Here is an 8,961-nt window from a genome sequence, read left to right as displayed (position 1 = left end):
TACGTCCATGGAAGGTACCCTAAAATTTTTTTTTTTGTTTTTTTATTATACCACTTTGTCGGCATAGCTTACATATATATCCGTGCAAAATTACAGCTTTCTAGCAAAGCACAGACAGACAGACAGACATGGCGAAACTATAAGGGTTCGTTTTAGCCACTTTGGCTCCGGAACCCTAAAAACAAGAAAAAAAATTCATTTAGCACTAACGATTTTGGTATCTGCCTGCACACAAACATTCGTTTAATTTCGTAATTAAATAAGAATTCCTACAAATGTCTCTTGCTTCCGCACGAAAATCGAACGTGGAATCTCTAGCTTCGTAGCGCTGGTAGTTTAAAAAATCGGTCAAGTGCGAGTGCGAGCGACTCGCGCATGAAGGGCTCCGTACAATGTTTTAAAAACAAATAGTTCAGTAATAATTTTTTGTAAACAAATCTAATACAAGCTTTTTTGCTGGCGGTACTTTTTGCCCCTGGTTACCAAGTAGGTAGTCGTCAAGACGAATCAAATGAGACCAAAATCGATGCAGTCGAGTCATTTTATTACAGAGTTCCTATGGCCAACATCTAACTTCGTCATCAGATCAGCTCTATACGCCATAATAATATTGCATTGTCATCGGATTTATACATGCATGCAAAATTTCAGCTCAATCGGTTGAAGATATCCACTTCAAATTAATGCAATAATTAGGTTAAAATATTAATTTCCACCTGAACAAACATAACTAGTTACATTACATTACAAGTTAATAAAACATATCACCAAAATGTAAGCACTAGGTGCAAGTATTTTGAATAAAGAACAATTTTATATTCTCATCCTCTTTGGCTGTCGCCCTCTCGGAGGCTGAATAGCGCTTCAGACTCTCGCCATGCGCTGCAGCAGATTAAAAAATTAGCTGTCAGTTTGGTTCATTTGCGGGAAATTCAGTGGACTTGATATGTTGTGTAATTAAATAATAAGAAGCTCGACTAGTGTGAATAAATTTTAAATTATATTATAAAGGAACCTATATCGAAAATACAAACTGAAATATAGATGCACTTATGTGCATACACTTATGTGCACTTATGTGCATCTATATTTCAGTTTGGTTAGTCAGTGTGGTTATTATTAACCAGAAAAATAAGACCAGCGCTGGGAATCGAACCCAGGTCCTCGGCATTCCGTGCCGTGTGCTATACCGCTACACCACCGCTGGACAACGATACAAACACGAATTTCTCCTATGCACCTCATATCTCAGCTTGTGTTGTTTTTTATTTAGCCACTTAAGCAGCGACACTAGCGACATCTATGCCGTAGTTCTCATCGAGAAACTTTTCGGCGCTCCATCGGAACTAACCGCTCACCCGGACAAGAGATATCGTTATTAAGCAATCAAATTAAGATTTTTTTTTAAATCTTTTTGTATTTTTTATTTCAATTCCAAATTTTTTTGTTTCTTTTACGGTCATCCCGTAAAACCTATATCGAAAATACAAACTGAAATATAGATGCACAGAAAAACCAGAAAAATAAGATCAGCGCTGGGAATCGAACCCAGGTCCTCGACCAATCTTAATTTGATTGCTTAATAACTGCTGCTGCTGGTCTAGCAACCAAAAAACGGTGAAAAAAACACGTTTCTTGTATGACGACCCCCTTTAATTTGTAACTTTACTTTAGTTTTAGTATTTGTTGTTATAGCGGCCACAGTAATACATAATCTGTGAAAATTTAAAGTGTCTAACTTTTACGGCTTAAGAGATAGAGCCCTGTGACAGACGGACAGACAGACAGACAGACAGCGGAGTCTCAGTAATAGGGTTCCGTTGGCACCCTTTGAGTACGAAACCCTAAAAATGACGTGTAAAAGTGCCCATTGCGGCCTATTTACTGAATAAATGATTTTAATTTGAATTTTTTGAATTTCGTTTAAAAACGGGTTGTCAAGTAGATAGTTAACATATTATCTGCAACGGTAGGAAAGTGAAGTTTGTATTTAATTTATGTAACTCAAGCGTCACTGATTTTCTTTAGGTACGATTAAAAACTTTAAAATGTAATATTTGTGTTATTGTGACGAGTCGTGCACCTACTTAATTATTTAATAATGTCATCACCAGGTTTTTGCTAATAATAATAACCGAGACATTAGATATTTTATTAAGAGACAATGGCCGCATAAGTTGGAATTTTCGTTTTCAATGTACTCCTGCAACTTTGAAAATAAATAATCAATTGTAATGAAGCCAACAGTGTCGTATGCATAGTAGGTAGTTAAGTTATATTCGTAGCTGCCTTTCGCTCGCCGCCGGTCATTCCGAATTAATAGTGTTTGTTGGCGCTTTCGTTTCATTTCGTCGAGTAATGTAGTAATGAAATCAAAATAACAGAGCACTTGCGTGATAGACATCGATTTGATGTAGATATAGATATGAGGAACTTAAGGAATTTCGTAATACTTTCTAGTAGGGTGGTAGCTATTAGAATGACAATAATAATGTAGAAAGAATTACGATCTTCAAGATATCAAAACATTTATCCACAGGATTGCTGTTAATCGTCATTCATGGCCAATTGCCAAAGCATTTGCCTAATTGGTAGGCACCTCCTTCAGTACGTGCGCATGGGATAACCAAAATAAAATCATAAAATTCTTATTCCTATTTTTTATTTTACTACCGATTTGTGTTCATAATAATCACTCTTCATAATTTTTTTTCTCGTACTTTTTTTGTTCATTAATTTTTATTACTAAAATCGGAACTCATAACAGGCTCTATACCACGAAGTGCAAAACTCGAACTTCGTATGTTGCCGTTCCGCTGACGCTTATGTCATTTAATACGCGAGTGAAAGAGACGGTGCGATACGAACTTCGATTTGCGAGTTTCGTAGTAGCCCTGCAGACAGTGCTCATATTTTTTAACCGACTTCAAAAATGGAGGAGGTTCTATGTTCCTTTGTCTTTTTTTATGTATGTTCACCGATTACTCAGTCAATTGTGGACCGATTTTCAAAATTATTTTTTTAATCGTAAGGGTATTCTTCTGAGGTGGTCCCATTGTCACCAAGTCAAGATCTGATGATGGGATCCTAGGGAAATCGAGGGCAAACCTCAAATTTTATAGGCACACCTATGGCGATTTTGGCATTTTTAGCATTAACATTCAGAAAGTATCATTTGGTAAGCTGGACCTGATGAAGAAGACCGTGATGACCAATGGAACTCACCAAAGCTAAGTAATGCTCGCTCGTCTATAAACGATCATGATTAATAGACCTAGATAAGCGACTAAGAAGAAGCTTTAAGTTAATGATTCTTTCGAACTGATATGACGCTGAAGCCAGAACGTAGGCAACGGAACTCTGTTATAAAACAAAGCAACTAAGTCGTGTTTGGGCTTAATAGAATCGTTGTGAGATGTACTTTGGCTACGAATCACTAAAAAGTGTGAAATAAAGAAAATTTTAACAAAAAAGTAAAACAGACTCCACAAAAATAAAAAAATAACGGAAAATGGAACCGACTACAAAACCCTTCAAAATATTTTTCTAGGTACGTACTAGCTCGAAGTCGGTGACTCAGCACGACCCAGTAGAGTAGGAGGGATTGAATGAAACCCATAAGTACTTAGTATGTAAAAGAGGTAGACGACTATTGTCCCACTCCTGCTGGCTCGTGCTGAGGCACCGACTTCGAGCTAGTAGGTACGTACCTAGAAAAATATTTTCAAGGGTTTTGTAGTCGGTTCTATTTTTTGTTATTTTTTTCATTTTTTTGTTACTCATAATGGCATTACTAAGAACACATCTCAACTCATAATGTTGTTTTTCAGACAAATTTTCTTCATAACAGACGAATATCATAATTTTCTTTTTAATAATGACATAGGTAATGTTTTTTTTCATAACGGTTACTACCTATTCAAAATAAGATTTACTTATATCGTTAATTATTAGTATTAGTTGAAAAATATGTTCGGTCCTGGCGGTTCGCCGGCCGCTGCCACGGCACGCTCGCTTCGCTCGCTCGGCTCGCGCGCTGTAGGGTCACAGTTCTACCTAACACTCCTCCTCGCATCGCTCGTCGTCGTACCTAACGGAGTCCTTCCTTAAATATATCATATTGCACTATCGAAAATTTTCCAAGTCCCTGCGCGTCAATAATGCGGGTAAATAACACTTATGATTAAGAAATATATATGAAAACAAATATTAGTATTAACAAAGTTATGAATATTGGATTTATAAATTAGAATGATTAGGAGTTTCGATCGTTGGTATAAGAAAATATATGAAAACCAATATTAGTATGAACAAGGTGTATGATTAGTGATATTATGAATTCTGACGATTGAGTTTCGATCGTTACGGGCTGTTTCACCATCCATTGATTAAATTTATCTAACGGATAAATGTGATGACTTTGCTGTTTGATTTGTTCGAATAGACGGAGACGACATCACATTTATCCGTCAGATAAATTTAATCAATGGGTGGTGAAACAGCCCTTTAGTGTACGTACCCGTGCGTGTGAAGCAGGGGCGGGCGGCATTTGTGAAATAATAACCAACACTAACTTTTTGCTCTTATTTTATGAAAATATCACCTAAACCCAAGCGCTATCTTCCGATTTTTAAGAAAACCCATAAATTGGAAATTATTTGATGATCATTTTATTTATTTCCGAACATACGAAACTAAATCACGCTCACTCTACAACCAAATGGTACCTACTCGTATACTATAACTCCATGCACTGCACATATACCTACATAGGTAGGTACACATCCATCGAACCTCACCGAGTTATGTAACAACGGCTATTTGAGTACCCCTTGACACTAATACTTCACTAGGTACCGCTATATGTATAGCTCGGATATATTTACTTGGATCCTCGTCGGGCTTCTGTATAGGTACCCCTTTACTGCCCTGCCATCGCGATTTGTTAATACAATTATGTAGATCAAAAGCAGGACAGCGAACGGCAACTGAAGCCTTAGAAATCGCTGCCCGCGCATTGGAAAATTCATAATGAGATTTCTTATGTATTTAGGTACATCTACATAACTAAGTATATACTTTTTATGAGTGGGTGTAAACTTTAACAGCATATAAAACTGGGTGATTGAAAATTATGGACTTCTAATCTAAACACCAAAAACATGCTATACCTGCCGTCTAGATTGAGACTACCAATTCCATTTTTTAGCCATAATTATCCGTTTTATTACATCCACCTTCTAGGCTGTTTATGAGAATTTACTATTTTTTATAGACAAATAAATCATCTCAATCAAGACTTGGCACATTTAACGCATACGTAACTCTACCTGTGATTTCAGTCTGAACCCCTGATGGACACAGGTGACACTTTGCGAAGGTCCATAATGTCAATTCTACTCGTACGTACCATCAGCCAAATATTATTATGTTGTCTACCACGCTAAAGTTGATAATCGTTTGCATTTCACAAAACAATAATGCCAATAGACGTGTCTGTCAACTTGAAAGTTCAACTTTAGCGACATATTCATTTGATAAGAACTTGTTTAAAAATTGATAGACCGCTTATTTGGCTGATGGTATCTACTTCCTATTTAGGTAGGTAGATCGACGGATGTTTGTGTTCGGTACTTCATGCTAAAACGGCTGCATGGATTTTTATGAAATAGATAGATATAGAATAGATAGCTAGACGTCTGGAAAACACATATGGATAAAATATCGCAATACTAGCTTTTGCCCGCAGCTTCGCCCGCGTTAAATTCGGTTATCGCACGCTGTTCCCTCGGGAATTGTGCATTTTTCCTGGATAAAAAGTAGCTTATGTCACTCTCTGGCCCATAAACTAGCTCTATGCCAAAAATCACGTCGATCCGTCGGTTTCGACGTGAAAGACGGACCAACATACAAACACACACACTTTCGCATTTATAATATTATCAGTGTTGGATATCATATTAATCATTACATTTTGCACGATTGCTTTTAATGCAACGTCAGTGAAATCCACGGTGTAAATTTGGAAATTCCCATGAAAATTGAGCAAAATCTCGGAAATTCAATTCAACTACCGGATCTAATGGTGTATGCGTGCGAAATAAACCACTGAACTGATTTAGATGAAAGGTATGCAGATAGTTTGAGACCCTGGAAAGGACAATCCCGGAAAATTGTATACTTCACAAGGGATAGCGATAAACGAATTTTTCTCAGTCGGAGTCGCGGGCAAAAGCTAGTGAACTATAAAGGTAATTTTTTATCACTTATGCTTTTGTAGCTGATAAGGAAGGCTAAAAATAGTACAGTTTTACTGATAATTCCGATCGTCAATTTTCATTTCATAGCTTTAGGTACATAATCCCCATTAATCCCCATTAAAATAAGCTCTCCTATTTATAAAATTTTATTGTAGGATGATAATTTATGAAGATAATTTATTTATTAACACGTTGGTGGCCGTAAGCATCAAAAGCTTATCTTTCAGGGCATTGTATTATTTTGATTAGAAATTATTTTGAGGGCTTATATTGTTTACTCAGTAATAGGGTGAGAGCAATTCAATGGTGTGTGTGAAGTTCTCCATCTGCACTAGGCCCGCGTAGGAACTACGGCCCAAGCCCTTTTATTGTGGGAAGAGGCATGTGCCCAGTAGCGGGATGTATATACTGTAATATGTGGCGGGGCGTGGGATAATGACAATGATGATGAATACGGCGATGTTATGAGCATCACCGGTGGGATCACTACACTTGTATGTACATGGGGCGTGAGGTGAGAGCAACACTTTAGGTGAAGTCAAAATGCCAAAATGAACTGCTATAGTATTTTATGCAACAGTTGTAACAGGGTTCAAAAAAACCGGCCAAGAGCGTGTCGGACACGCCCAAAATAGGGTTCCGTAGCCATTACGAAAAAAATAAGTAAATATTTATACGGAATCTTCCAAGTTTAGGTATATTTTATACCTTAGGCTGCTATTAACTCATAAACTACTAATAATTCTCAAGCAAACTTAGCCGTTATAGTTTTCCTTGAAAGTTTGTAATACCGGACCCTCATAACTGTGTTTGTCGCCTCATAACTAGTAATCACTCCAACTTTCAGCCCTCTATCTTGAGCTATCACAGAGATAATGTCAAAAATGTGTTTCCTTAACATTTTTTTTCAAACTCGATTTTCTCCTAATCCATAGCAGCTAAAGCATTAAAACAAAATCACAGCTACGTAGTTTTTGTGGGAGTATATCCTACAATTTTATTAATATTTTATACGTGAAAAATATAAATAAAAAATGACAATCAATTTTTTGACACCTTTTTAAACAAGTTTTTTTGAGGGTACAACTATGAAAAAAATCATGTAAGTAAATTGCAAATAGCTACTATCATACGAAAAATCAGTTGATTATAATTGGTGCAAGATACTGAAAAAAATAAAAAACTAGCGAAAGTTGTGTAATAATAGCGTGATAAGTCCCGTTTGTGGTATTTTGACTATGAGTGAGAATCACGAAAGTTTAAAACGTTATACTAGCGAAAGTATTCAAACACAGCAGCAGTTCAGTAACCTTTTGTGATAGCCATACGTCAAATTCAATAATACACTCATTGTTGCTAGACAACGAACTGAAACTTTAAAAAAAGCGAATCTTCAGAAGGCTACACTCTTGATCCTTTAATACTTTCTTTGGTTTTTTTTCCGTATGTTGCACTAATTATCCAATTGATTTTTCGTATGGTAGTAGCTAATAATATTATTATTATTATGATTTTTTTCTTAGTTGTACTCAAAAAAACTTGTTAAAAAAAAGGTGTCAAAAATAAATTGACATTTTTTATTTCTATTTTTCACGTATAATATATTAATAAAATTGTAGGTAGGTAATACTCCCACAAAAACTACGTATTTAGCTGTGATTTTTAACAGACTTCAAAAAAGGAGGAGGTTCTATGTTCCAATGTTTGCATTTTTTTATGTATGTGCACCGATTACTCAGTCAATTGAGGATCGATTTACAATTTTTTTTTTCTATTTTAAAGGGTAAAGTCACCAAGTCAAGATCTGATGATGGGATCCTAGGGAAATCGAGGGCAAACTTCAAATTTTATCACACACCTATGGCGATTTTGGCATTTTTAGCATTAAAATAAGCATTTACATTCAGAAAGTGTCATTTGGTAAACTGGACCTGATGAAGAAGACTGTAGATGACCAATGGAACTCGTCAAAGCTAAGTAATGCTTGCTCGTCTATAAACAATCATGATTAATATACCTAGATAAGCGACTAAGAAGGAGCTTCAAGTTAATGATTCTTTCGAACTGATCTGATGCTGAAGCCGGAAGGTGGGCAATGGAACTCTGTTATAAAACAACCTAACTAAGCCGTGTTTGGGCTTAATGGAATCGTTGTGAGATGTGTTTTTGCTAAGAATCACTAAAAAGTGTGAAATAAAGAAAATTTTAACAAAAAAGTAAAACAGACTCCACAAAAATAAAAAAATAACGGAAAATGGAACCGACTACAAAACCCTTGAAAATATTTTTTTACGTAGCAGCAGGATGCATTGAAACCCATAGACTGTAAGTGAGGTAGACGACTATTGTTCCATTCCTGCTGGCTCCTGCTGAGGCACCAACTTCGAGCTAGCAGGTACCTAGAAAAATATTTTCAAGGGACTTGTAGTTGGTTCCATTTTCCGTTATTTTTTTATTTTTGTGGAGTCGGTTTTACTTTTTTCTTAAAAATTTTTGTTCCAATGCTTTAGCTGCTATGGATTAGGGAAAAATGTTTAGCACATTTTTGAAATTATCTCTGTGACAGTTCAAGATTGAGGGCTGAAAGTTGGAGTGATTACTAGTTACGAGGCGACAAAAATTGACATTCACCAATTCAAATATTCCTCACAGGGGCCACATGTGCTTCCTTAGCCTGCTAAGCCTTTTATCTAAAAAACTA

The sequence above is a fragment of the Choristoneura fumiferana genome, chromosome 3 (assembly GCF_025370935.1).
Source record: "Choristoneura fumiferana chromosome 3, NRCan_CFum_1, whole genome shotgun sequence".
Lineage (NCBI taxonomy): Eukaryota > Metazoa > Arthropoda > Insecta > Lepidoptera > Tortricidae > Choristoneura > Choristoneura fumiferana.
The sequence above is the reverse complement of the archived record's forward strand: the minus strand, read 5'-3'. Positions refer to the sequence as shown.